Source organism: Ahaetulla prasina, chromosome 2 (assembly GCF_028640845.1).
Source record: "Ahaetulla prasina isolate Xishuangbanna chromosome 2, ASM2864084v1, whole genome shotgun sequence".
Taxonomy (NCBI): domain Eukaryota; kingdom Metazoa; phylum Chordata; class Lepidosauria; order Squamata; family Colubridae; genus Ahaetulla; species Ahaetulla prasina.
In genome coordinates, this window is record NC_080540.1 from 237,544,671 (window position 1) to 237,556,562 (window position 11,892).

Below are 11,892 nucleotides of genomic sequence, written 5' to 3' on the forward strand. Positions count from 1 at the left end.
CTTGGATCGTGTCGTGCCTTTGCGGCCTCTGACCCGGCGTAGGTCTCAACCAGCTCCCTGGTATTCAGAGGAGCTGAGGGAGATGAAACGCCGGAGAAGACGCCTAGAGAGTTCCTGGAGGTCCAGTCGTTCGGAGGCTGATCGGACACTAGTTAGGTCCTATACTAGGACCTACCTAGTGGCAATGGGGGAAGCGAGACGTTGCTACGTCTCCTCCCTCATTGCGTCGGCAGATAACTGCCCGGCCACCCTGTTTCGGGTAACTCGCTCTCTCCTTCAACAGGGAGAGCGGGATGACCCGTTGCAGGGACGTGCTGAGGAGTTTAGTGGTTATCTATACGACAAAATCGTTCAGCTTCGGGACGGTCTGGACCAAAATTGGGTAGATCCGGGTGGGATGTCTGAGAGCCGTCTTGTTGAGGTTGTTTGGGATGAGTTTGACCCTGTGGCTCCCAAGGACATGGACAGGTTGCTGGGTAGGTTGAATGCCACCACATGTTTACTGGACCCGTGTCCCTCCTGGTTGGTGCTGGCCGCACAGGATGTGACACGAGGCTGGCTCCAGGGGCTTACAAATGCTTCTTTGTTGGAGGGGGTCTTTCCGGCCGCCTTGAAAGAGGCGGTGGTGAGGCCTCTCCTCAAGAAGCCTTCCCTGGACCCAGCTGTGTTAGGTAATTATTGTCCGGTCTCCAACCTTCGCTTTGCGGCGAAGGTTGTAGAGAGTGTGGTGGCATGTCAGCTCCCCCGGTACCTGGAGGAAACGGTCTATCTAGACCCGTTCCAGTCCGGTTTCCGGCCCGGTTACAGCACCGAGACGGCTTTGGTCGCGTTGGTGGATGATCTCTGGAGGGCCAGGGATAGGGGTTATTCCTCTGCCTTGGTCCTATTAGACCTCTCAGCGGCTTTTGATACCATCGACCATGGTATCCTGCTGCACCGGTTGGAGGGATTGGGAGTGGGAGGCACCGTTTATCGGTGGTTCTCCTCCTATCTCTCCGATCGGTCGCAGACGGTGTTGACGTGGGGGCAGAGGTCGGCCCCGAGACGCCTCACTTGTGGGGTGCCTCAGGGGTCGATTCTCTCGCCCCTCTTGTTCAACATCTATATGAAGCCGCTGGGTACTTACGGGACCGCCTGCTGTTACCACATGCCTCCCACCAACCCGTACGCTCTCACAGAAAGGGAATTCTCAGGGTGCCATCCGCCAAGCAATGTCGGCTGGCGGCCCCCAGGGGAAGGTCCTTCTCTGTGGGGGCTCCCACCCTCTGGAACGAACTTCCCCCGGGTTTACGCCAAATACCTGACCTTCGGACATTCCGTCGCGAACTGAAGACACATCTTTTTATTCGCGCGGGGCTGGCTTAAATTGATTTTAACAAATTTTTAAATTCTTAGAAATTAATTTTAAATGGGTTTTTTTAGCTTATTATATATTTTACTTCTCAGGCCAATTTTAAAATAAGTTTTTTAACTGCATTTTAAATTTGTATATTGTACCGTCTGTTTTATTCTTGCCTGTACACCGCCCTGAGTCCTTCGGGAGAAGGGCGGTATAGAAATCAAATAAATAAATAAATAAATAAATAAATCAGTGGTTTCGGTGTGAGGTACCAGCTGTACGCTGACGACACTCAGCTGTACTTTTCCACACCGGACCACCCCAACGAAGCTATCGAGGTGTTGTCCCGGTGTCTGGAAGCTGTACGGGTCTGGATGGGGAGAAACAGGCTCAAGCTCAATCCCTCCAAGACGGAGTGGCTGTGGATGCCGGCATCCCGGTACAGTCAGCTGACTGTTGGGGGCGAGTCATTGGCCCCAATGGAGAGGGTACGCAACTTGGGCGTTCTCCTGGATGGACGGCTGTCTTTCGAAGACCGTTTGACAGCCGTATCCGGGAGAGCCTTTTACCAGGTCCGCCTGGTCCACCAGTTGCGTCCCTTTCTGGACCGGGATGCCTTATGCAGGGTCACTCATGCTCTCGTGACATCTCGCCTGGACTACTGCAATGCTCTCTACATGGGGCTCCCCTTGAGGAGCACCCGGAGACTCCAGGTAGTTCAGAATGCGGCTGCGCGGGTGATAGAGGGAGCCCCTCATGGCTCCCATGTAACACCTCTCCTGCGCAGACTGCACTGACTACCTGTGGTTTTCCGGGTGCGCTTCAAGGTTTTGGTAATGATCTTCAAAGCGCTCCATGGCATAGGTCCGGGTTACTTACGGGACCGTCTACTGCCACCAAATGCCTCCCACCGGCCCGTGCGCTCTCACAGGGAGGGACTCCTCAGGGTGCCATCGGCCAGGCAGTGCCGACTGGCGACGCCCAGGGGAAGGGCCTTTTCTGTGGGGGCTCCCACCCTCTGGAACGAGCTTCCCCCAGGACTCCGTCAACTTCCTGACCTTCGGACCTTCCGCCACGAGCTCAAGACACATCTATTTATTTGCGCAGGACTGGACTAGATTTTTTAAAAAATTTTTAAAATTTTAAATGTCTAAATTTTAGATTTGGTTTTAAATTGGGTTTTATTGTTTATATGTCTATTTTAAATTTTGGCCTATATAATAAGTTTTTTAGATGAATGTTTTACTTTGTATATTTATGTGTTTTATATGGCTCCCTGAGTCCCTAGGGAGATAGGGCGGTATAAAAGTACGAATAAATAAATAAATAAATAAATAAATAAATAAATAAATAAATGCACTTGCAAAATGCCTTTTAGTCAAAAGTGCATTCAGTATGACTATATCATATGAGCAAGTGATCATTTTTACGCATTTATAAAAATCAATCCTATCCAAATTGAAATAATGTTAGGAAGAAAAAGGAAATTATTTGAAAATGGCACAGCAAAAAAATAAAAATGAGGATAATCCTATCTTTTCCTGTGTTCAGCAGTGCAGTACAATTAAAAAAAACTGACCAGTGCATGGAAAATGTTATAGTATAAAGCAATGCTTAGAAAGTATTTGAGTAATAGGATCCTTGCCAAATACGTTTTATTTATTAAAGACACATAAGAGTGAAGATTGAAATGGACATGTTTATTCCAGCCAAGGCTGCTATACTGAGTTTCTACAGTGTGGTATTATATAAAAATTATAGGCGCTGGGCCTCTCACATTTTTTGTTGCTAGTTTTCTCAAGGCCAGCCGGTCCTGCTTACTTTCTTCTACAGTATATATCCCATGGTGATTAGATAGCAAAGACAGCGAAAGGGCATAATTTATTTCATGGGTAAGTAAACAAACAATATTTGGTTCCTTCTTTTGGCTACTGTATGGAGAAAGGAAGCCTAAAATCAACAAGAATGCTTTTGGCCATAAAATTATATGGCAAGAAAATGAATTTAGATAACTCCATGAACCTTAATTGCATGTTTGTAAAGTTACAGACAGACTGAGCTTTTGCTCAAATATAGCTTAAGGTCAAATACCTTGGCACAGTCTTCCCCCAGCCCAGTGCCCTCCATACATGTTAGTTTACAATCCCCATTTTTGTTGCATTTTCAGAGTATACTTGTGGTGAACACCTTTACAGAACACTGGACTAGAGAAGGTTGTCATAAGAGAAGAAACCCCGTTTATAATTTTGATAATCATGTGCTGAATTTCTTCCGAGGCAACATTTAGTAGCAGAATGGACAAGAAAGCAAATCATATAACAATAGCACTTACACTTATATACCGCTTCACGATTTACAGAGTCAGCATATTGCCCCCCCAACAATCTGGATCCTCATTTTACCAATCTCGGAAGGATGGAAGGCTGAGTCAACCTTGAGTCGATCAGACTCAAACTGCCGAACTGCTGGCAGCCAGCAGTCAGCAGAAATAGCCTGCAATACTGCATTCTAACCACTGTGCCACCACAGCGCAGATGCGGTTACACAGCAGGCGTATCCTCAAATTATGGGTTTTTTATTATATACGCTACACATAAAAAGTAGGCAAAGCTTCAATTGAATCATTGTGCCCCCATCTTGATTTTTTAAACCATATCTTGCAGACATCTCACTTACTCTTTTTATTTAGTAAATTTATATTTATTTTATTTTTATTTTATTTATTTGTCACAATATCATACATAAGCATAAGCATGAAGCAACAGTAGGACAGGAACGGTAGGCACGTTTGTGCTCTTATGCACGCCCCTTATAGACCTCTTAGGAAAGGGGTGAGGTCAATAGTAGACATATGCTGTCCAACTTTGGAATTGGGTATGTTTAATCTAATGAAGAAAAGAACTAGGGGTGACGCGATAGCAGTCTTCCAATATTTGAGGGGCTGTCACAGAGAAGAGATGGGACAATCTATTATCTAAAGCATCTGAGGGCAAGACAAGAAGTAAGATGAAAACTTACCATGCTGACTGGAGAATTCTGGGAGTTGAAGTCCATAAGTCTTAAAGATGGCAAAGTTGGAAACACTTCTGCTCCGAAATCATAAACACTTATGAACAAAAACAGATCTTAATTGAGGAAGGCTTGCCCATACTACTTGGTGATGCTTGCTTACTCTTAGCATAACTAAAAGTGAGAGGACTGTTCCAGCAATGAAATTTACTACCAGCTTCTGTGCATCTGTTCTTCAGAAAAGCCCTAAAAGTGAGACTATTTTTTTTCTTAAAAATAAAAGTGGTCACATGCAATTTATTTTAGTTTGTTGTTGATTTTAACTGCTTTGGGCTGGTGATTTATTTTTCTGTTCATCCTGGCTTCGGTTTTGTGCTGTTTATGTTTTATTATTATTATTCAAAGCTATCTTGAGAGGCTTTTAACCTTAAGAGGCAGCCTATTAAGAATTTTAAATAATCAACCATTTGATTGATTGATGTCTTGTATGTTCTACTGATAGATGTTTGTTTGATTTTGAGCCATCTTCATTACACAGATTGAGAAGGAGAACAGAGGAGGATAGAAAAAGATTGTGTTAAAACTATGAAAATGTGACACCTGGATCTGAGCATTACTTTATACAAGCCTTTCTCAACACAGTACCCTCCGAACACAGTTGATGATTATTATTTATTTGTTTTATTTCTTGTCTTGCTCCTATTGGCAAGATTAGGCTACAAGGCTCAGAATTTTCAACCATGCAAATCCATTGTACAATAAATATATAGACACATATAGTGGCATCTATGGCCATGTATGTTAAAAGAAAGAAAGAAAGATGGAAGACATGGTGGTATGGTGGTATGGTCAAAGCCTTTACCCCTTTGTATGGGCATTGACATTGCATCAATATACAAATAAGCTGGGTTTCTAACATATTGTAATTACCATCTTAACTATTTTTGGATTTTGCTGCTGTATCTGTTGGAGTATGTGTGGGCACAGTATGTATGTGTGTGTGTGTGTTTGAATGAAAGAAACTATGTACTAAGTGTAGACTACACTAGATTTTATGCTACTATAAACATAGAAGCAAGCTCAGAAATCAATCCATACATTCAGAGTCAGCATAGATTTCTTCATTTTTTTCCTCTGAGATTTTTTTAAAATTGTTTTTAAATACTGTTATTAGAATATTACAATACAATATTTTTTAAAAAATCAAAAGAAAAACAAGAAAAAAAAACAGAAAAGGAAAAAGGAAAGAAAACATAGAATTTTGACTTCCCTCTTTTTTTCTATTGAATAATCTCCATCTTACTTTTTCTCCTCCCTCTTTCTAATTTCCAAATACATAAAGATCTGGCTCTTTTTAAACTAGAGGAAGAATTCAGCAAGCTGTGGATTAGATTATGAGCAGAAAAAAAGTGAAGTTTACAATGGAACAAGGGTGAAATCCAGCAGGTTCTGACAAATTCTGGAGAACCGGTAGCGGAAATTTTGAGCAGTTCGGAGAACTGGCAAATAACACCTCTGGCCGACCTCAGAGTGGGTTGGAAATGGAGATTTGGCAGTATCCTTCCCCTGCCACACCCACCAAGCCATGCCCACCAAGTCACACCAAGCCACGCCCACAGAACAGGTAGTAAAAAAAATTGGATTTCACCACTGCTCTGGAATTATAGCTAGAACTTCTAAGAAGCCAGAAAACAGCAGGTAATTGAAGCAGAGAAACTGTTGCTTCACAAAAATGTCAATTCTGTAGAAGTAGGTACAGCCATTATTTCTTGGATTGGGTTTTCAATTTCTGTGTGACACCAAGCCTTATTGTCTATAATTCTTTATATAAATTAGCAAATTATGTTTCACTCTTTATTCATACTTCAAGCTATGGATGAAGCAAATTGTTTCTGTTAGAAACATCTTGTGATTTGTAATAATATTTGGAGCTCTTTCTCCATAATATGTTTGTGGATATTTGAACAGAGGGAGATAACTTTTAGTAAACTACCGCCATCTTGTGGTCAGTCTTTAGTAGTGTTGTTGGGTTTTTTGATTTTTTAAAATTTAATTCACAAACTTCTTTTCTACTAAGATCTGGACAGCCCTGACATCTATTTTCTCCAACACTGAACGTTTGCATTTTAATATTTCAAGTAAAAAGAGTAGGTTGCCTTTAGTTTTTTAAATTAAAGTTTTATTTTGTCTATCCCCTATGAAGGGAGAAACAATCTTCTAGATAACACATCGCTATACCATATACCCAGTAGACAGTGCTCTATCAATGTCAATTTTTCATATTTTGACCCTTTGATCATCAGAAATACAACCCAGAATATCACAGCCTTATTTCTCTCATACACCAAAATATGTATATAGATGCCAGGTAAGAAGGTAAGAATTTCATTGAGGGCCTCATCAGGGTTGTTTGACCTCAGAGGGCCTCAGAGGGCCAGATGGCCGTGGCTGGGGTGGCATGGCCAGCTTGGCATCACTCGTGTCGGGGGCACCTGTGGTGGAGAATCCATTGTTCCCAGCGCACAGCCTTCCCGGGCTCCATTTTTGGCTACAATGGCCTCCTGCAGAACTCTGCTAGCGAAAATGCCCTCCAAAGCTCCATTTTCACTGGCACAGCACTGCAGGCCAGTCCTTCGCTCTTTCCAGGGCAGCCCCACGTGCCAGTTCTAAGCACCCTGTGGGCCGGATCTGGCCCACGTGCCTTGAGTTTGACACCCCTGTCAACAACAACGGTCCCCAACCCCCGGGCCACTTCATTTATGCATAACATGGGATCTAGGTTGCGCACACAAAACCATTACCCCCCAATTATCACTGCCATCAGTCCATAGAGCCAGAAAGGTTGGAGACAATTGCTCTAGAAGATGGGTGATAGCAGCAGAATTAGTTGCTCACCCAAATGCAGGAAGAGGGTCTAAATATTCAAAGAGCTTGAAAAACAGGAACCTCCAGTCTTCCACCCTATGGACTTCAATGGTCTGCTATTGGTCTGCTCAACTGTCATGTTTTATACCAGGCATATTCCTTTTTTAACCATGGTTTCTTCAATAAGCCAAGATCAATCTTGAGACAAACAAAATTATCACTGCTTGTTTGAACATTCCTGGGTTCGTTATTTCTACTGTATTAAAACTCTATTGATTTCACTCTATTGATTTAGTGAGACCATGGGGCATTGAGGTTTTTATACATGTCACAGGTGTTAAAAGCATTAGCCAGAGACAATATACCTCCTTACATCTTCCTTTTGTGGTCTTAGATTGGGAAGCAATAGGAATCTGGATCCTTTTATATCAGCAGTATTGGGGAGATTCTTAAGAAACCCTTTTAATTTTTAGAAACCGGAGATTTCCTCGGTGTGTGTGCATGTGTGTGTGTATGTGCGCGCATGCACACCTTCAAATCTTTTTTTAAAAACTCTTGGTAACCTCCTGGACAAATCCCTGCAGTTTTTCTTGGCCAGGTTTTATGGAAACCTTGACTTCTTCCCAGAGCTAAGAGAGAGTGACTTTCCCAGATGGGTTCATTCCCCAGGCAGTACCAGAACTCACAGTCTTCCAGTTTCTAGCCTGATGCCTTAATCATTATAAGAAACAAGCTGTCTAATGGTTCCTGGCCCTATTTATCTTGGGAACTTGACTCCTTGCATTATGAATAACATCTGGTGATCCAATGGACATTGTGCATCCTGATGCATATTAAAAACCCTAAAAACCTTCTACCCTAGGTAACTTTGCCTAGGCAAAGGGTGTCAAACTCAAGGCCCCTGGGCCACATCCGGACCACAGGGTGCTTAGAACTGGCCCGCAGGGCTTTCCTGGAAACAGCAAAGGACTGGCCCTTAGTACCTCTGCAAGTGAAAACAAAGCTTTGGAAGGCATTTTCGCTGACAGAGTGCTGCAGGAGGCCGTTGCAGCCGAAAACGGAGCCCGGGAGGGCCACGCACTGGAGACAATGGATCATCCACCACAGGTGCCCCCAACCTGAGTGACGTCGAGCTGGCCATGCCCAACCTGGTCACACCCACCCTGGCAACGCCTCCTGGCAACCCCTGAAGTCAAACACAACCCTAATGCGGCCCTCAATGAAATCCAGTTTTACACCCCTGGCCTACACAGAGCTGGCTATTAAGGAAGTGGGCGCACGCTCTCAGGCCACTCGTTTGGGTTAGTATAAAAAAGCAGCATTTGTTTGTTTGTTTGTTTATTTATTTTACTATTGATGGTTTGGCTTCAGGAAAAAACCTTTTTGAAAGTTGCTTTTATCTCAGACGCCAAAATAATACCCACAGCTCAGCTGCAAACTCTGTAAAGAGGCAGACCATTTGAAGCAAAATGTTTTGGACAGGATCTTGGGTTTGGAAGAAATAACAAGTGAAAGTCCACAATCTTTTCTTACCACAGAAACACCCTCAGATGCCTTTTCATGGGAAAGTGACTGGCTTTTGCATGAGATACCTGGAATATCTATTGCAGTGCAAGTAATTCTCATAACAGATTCTTCCGTTAAAAAAGAAAAAGGACGAACCCATGGATGAAAATACCTAGATCCTTATTTTTTTCAGATGTAGGAGTTGTGGCCAGCTAGGATGACTCACAAGCAATTAACAACATGCAGATAATATCCTCAACTAAAAGGAAACCTCCCTAGAACTGCATGCCTTTATTTCATTTTGTGGCAATTTTTTTCCTCCATTACTAAAGGGGAGTAAATAAGGGAAAGAAAGCAAGAAAAGAGCCACAGGAGAGAAGCTGATGGACTTCTGGCTAAACTACAGCCAACCAGCCAGCCATCATTACGAGCAAGTGTCTTGCAAAAGAAATACAAATTAATTCGCATAAAACAAAATAAACACCACCGCCACCCCCCAAAAAAACATCCAATCCCAGCTGCACAGTGTAGCTGTATAATATATGAAGGCGGGCAAGATTTGTACATCCCGAGGGAGTCCAACTCTATGAGCTTACCACACAAAAATGCAGGCTCCAGCTATAAACACGCTGACGGGAAAGACCAAAAAATCTTTCTCAACATACCAGGGGAGCTGTATAAGTGATTGCAGCCTACAGCTTCTCAGGCGGCTCTCACGAATATCAGTATATCCACGGCTGTTTCGCTGGTCATTCTCCAAGGCTGCATTGCCCTCTGTGCTGCACTCGGGATGGGCAGAAAAAGGAGACAAGATAAATCAAAACACATTCCGTTACTGAACGCTGAGATAATATTTTGGTATGGGCTTTTGAAAAGGCCTCTCCAGATGTTTGATTTGGCAGAGAGGGATTTCGGCAGACGCTTCTCTTGCAATTCAAAAGTTACAAAGTTCAGTTCCCCATTTTACAAAAAGCAAGGAACTGATCCCATTTCCATACCACAGAATGGAATTATTCCAGCTAAGAAAATGCAGAGGGGCAAGAGAATTTTTTTTTTAACGTTCCTGTGTTTTTTAAGTTCATCTAATACTATTTTCAATCATCTCATTTGCCTCCTAGCACAAGTATAGCCAACCTGGAGCCCACAGGCACCCATGTTCTAGCAGATCCTCCTTTAGCAGCCTCTAGATTCCCTGTTGCATCTGATTTCAATTTACTTTTACATTTTTCACTTTAAAGCTTTAAATGGGAAGTTGGCATGTTGCAAAGGCTAGACTGCCAAGCATAGTCTTACTTAACCAGAACACCTCTATGGTCCAAATACGTTCAAAAGGGATCCTTAAAACATGTAACTATTCAGCTGGAGTCTTTGTACTTTATTGGGAAAGAAAATCTCAAAAGCCCTAGAAAAAAGTCAAGGTTCAAAAGGGAGTTGGAACGTGTAGTGGGAAGCATTCTCACCAGTTTGTTTTCTGGCAAATGTATATTATGTTCACATCCACTATGCTGGCCACTATTTTCTCATCAGTTCCTTATTAAAATATATAGCAAAGTGGACAAAATGTAAAGCAGTTCACAAATTCTAACATCAGCCGCACATTAGAAGAGACAAATCAGAGCCCCAATAATGTCACTGGAGATACAATAGATTCTGATCAAGTCTGAAATCACTGAGCTTATTTCTGATTGTGTAATAATATTGTTCAGTTACTTGGGCCTTCTTTAAAATCAAGCCTTGCAATACCAATAGCACTTATATACTGCTACATAGTGTTTTACAGCCCTCTTAGCTGTTTACAGAGTCAGCATATTGCCCCCAGCAATCTAGGTCCTCATTTTACTGGCCTCAGAAGGATGGAAGACTGAATCATCTTTGAGCTGGTCAGGATCAAACTCCTGGCTGTGAGTAGAGTTAGCCTGCAATACTGAATTTTAACCACTGTGCCACCATGGCTCAGTATAGTCTTGTTGACCTCAGTCTCAGGCATTTGTTCTTCTCTGCTCCAATTTTGAACTGTTCTCCTTGACTTCTATCTATTTAATCTGTTTCTACCTCAACTCACCATCTGAAAACAGTGCAATGTTACTTAATTTATGCTGATGGTTACGGATGACTTAATAAAACTTATAATCATTGCAAATCCCTGGGAGCTGTAGCTAAGGGCTTTGCAGTAGTTGGGACTTGGCTCCAATCTCCAAACAACTTCTGGTCTGGTAAGTTCAATGAACTTATTTCTAGCACTATTCTAGTTTATTTAAAATTAGAAGAAAGTTGGAGTTTTCCCTTTGTAGTGTATTCTGTAGACTACACCACAGTCTACAATTCTGTAGAGCTTGTGGATAGGCCATTTTCCCATTGGTAGCAATTCTTACCCCACTTCCTTCCTCCTGACCTCAAGACAGCCACTGGTGTATAATCCATATCATTTCATCATCTTGTTCCACATGCTCGTTTGAATACATGGCTTAGAGACGTCTTGCATTCTCCAGCAACTGCAGAAACATGCAAGCTACAATCTCTGAGTAAAGCATATGGTTGGAGTAAGACTGATATACTCGCATTTCATCATTGTAGCTGGTAAGAAGCTTTTAACTGCAGCAGAGAAATTGTGCTTTTGTGGTCAGAAACTTCCTCTCACATACGGTTCCAATTTTTTTTTCCCCTGTGGTTGACCAGGTTGCAGGATACTGATTGAAATATATATTTTACATTTTCCTCTTGGTCATTTGGAGCCTGTACAGCTTTGGTTTTCTTCAAATTTTCAGTGTTTCAAGACTAGCAAAAAAAGCATAATCAGAGGTCAGTTTCTAACTCAGGGGTGTCCAAACTTGGTCCCTTTAAGACTTTTGGACTTCAACTCCCAGAGTCCCTCAGCCAGCAAAGCTGGCTGAGGAACTCTGGGAGTTGAAGTCCAAAAGTCTTAAAGGGACCAAGTTTGGACACCCCTGTTCTAACTGTTTTGGAAGGGCCTGTAAAAATGATGTGGTGTGGGAAAGCCATACACTGTATAAAAAAAAAAATCAGGTCCAGTCATATTTAGTCTGACACATTTCTGCACAGTATAGAGATGGTAAAGTCCAAAACTATGTTTGCCAAATAAAAATATACATGCGCAGTATGGCACACACCTTGTTACTGCCCCAGCAGGCTGTGATAAAAAGGAAGTTCTGAAT

The 11,892-nt window shown here is 42.6% G+C and overlaps 1 long non-coding RNA gene across 1 annotated transcript in view; it reads right to left on the reverse strand.

The window, feature by feature from the left end:
* LOC131191253 (uncharacterized) overlaps positions 1-9,550 on the reverse strand; it is a 45,947-nt gene extending 36,397 nt beyond the window's left edge. The window contains exons 1-2 of the long non-coding RNA XR_009153454.1: positions 9,385-9,550; positions 4,358-4,445 (exon numbers count right to left, since the gene is read on the reverse strand). This is a non-coding gene — a long non-coding RNA (uncharacterized LOC131191253). The remainder of the gene's footprint in view (positions 1-4,357; positions 4,446-9,384) is intronic.
* Positions 9,551-11,892: the final 2,342 nt, after the last annotated feature.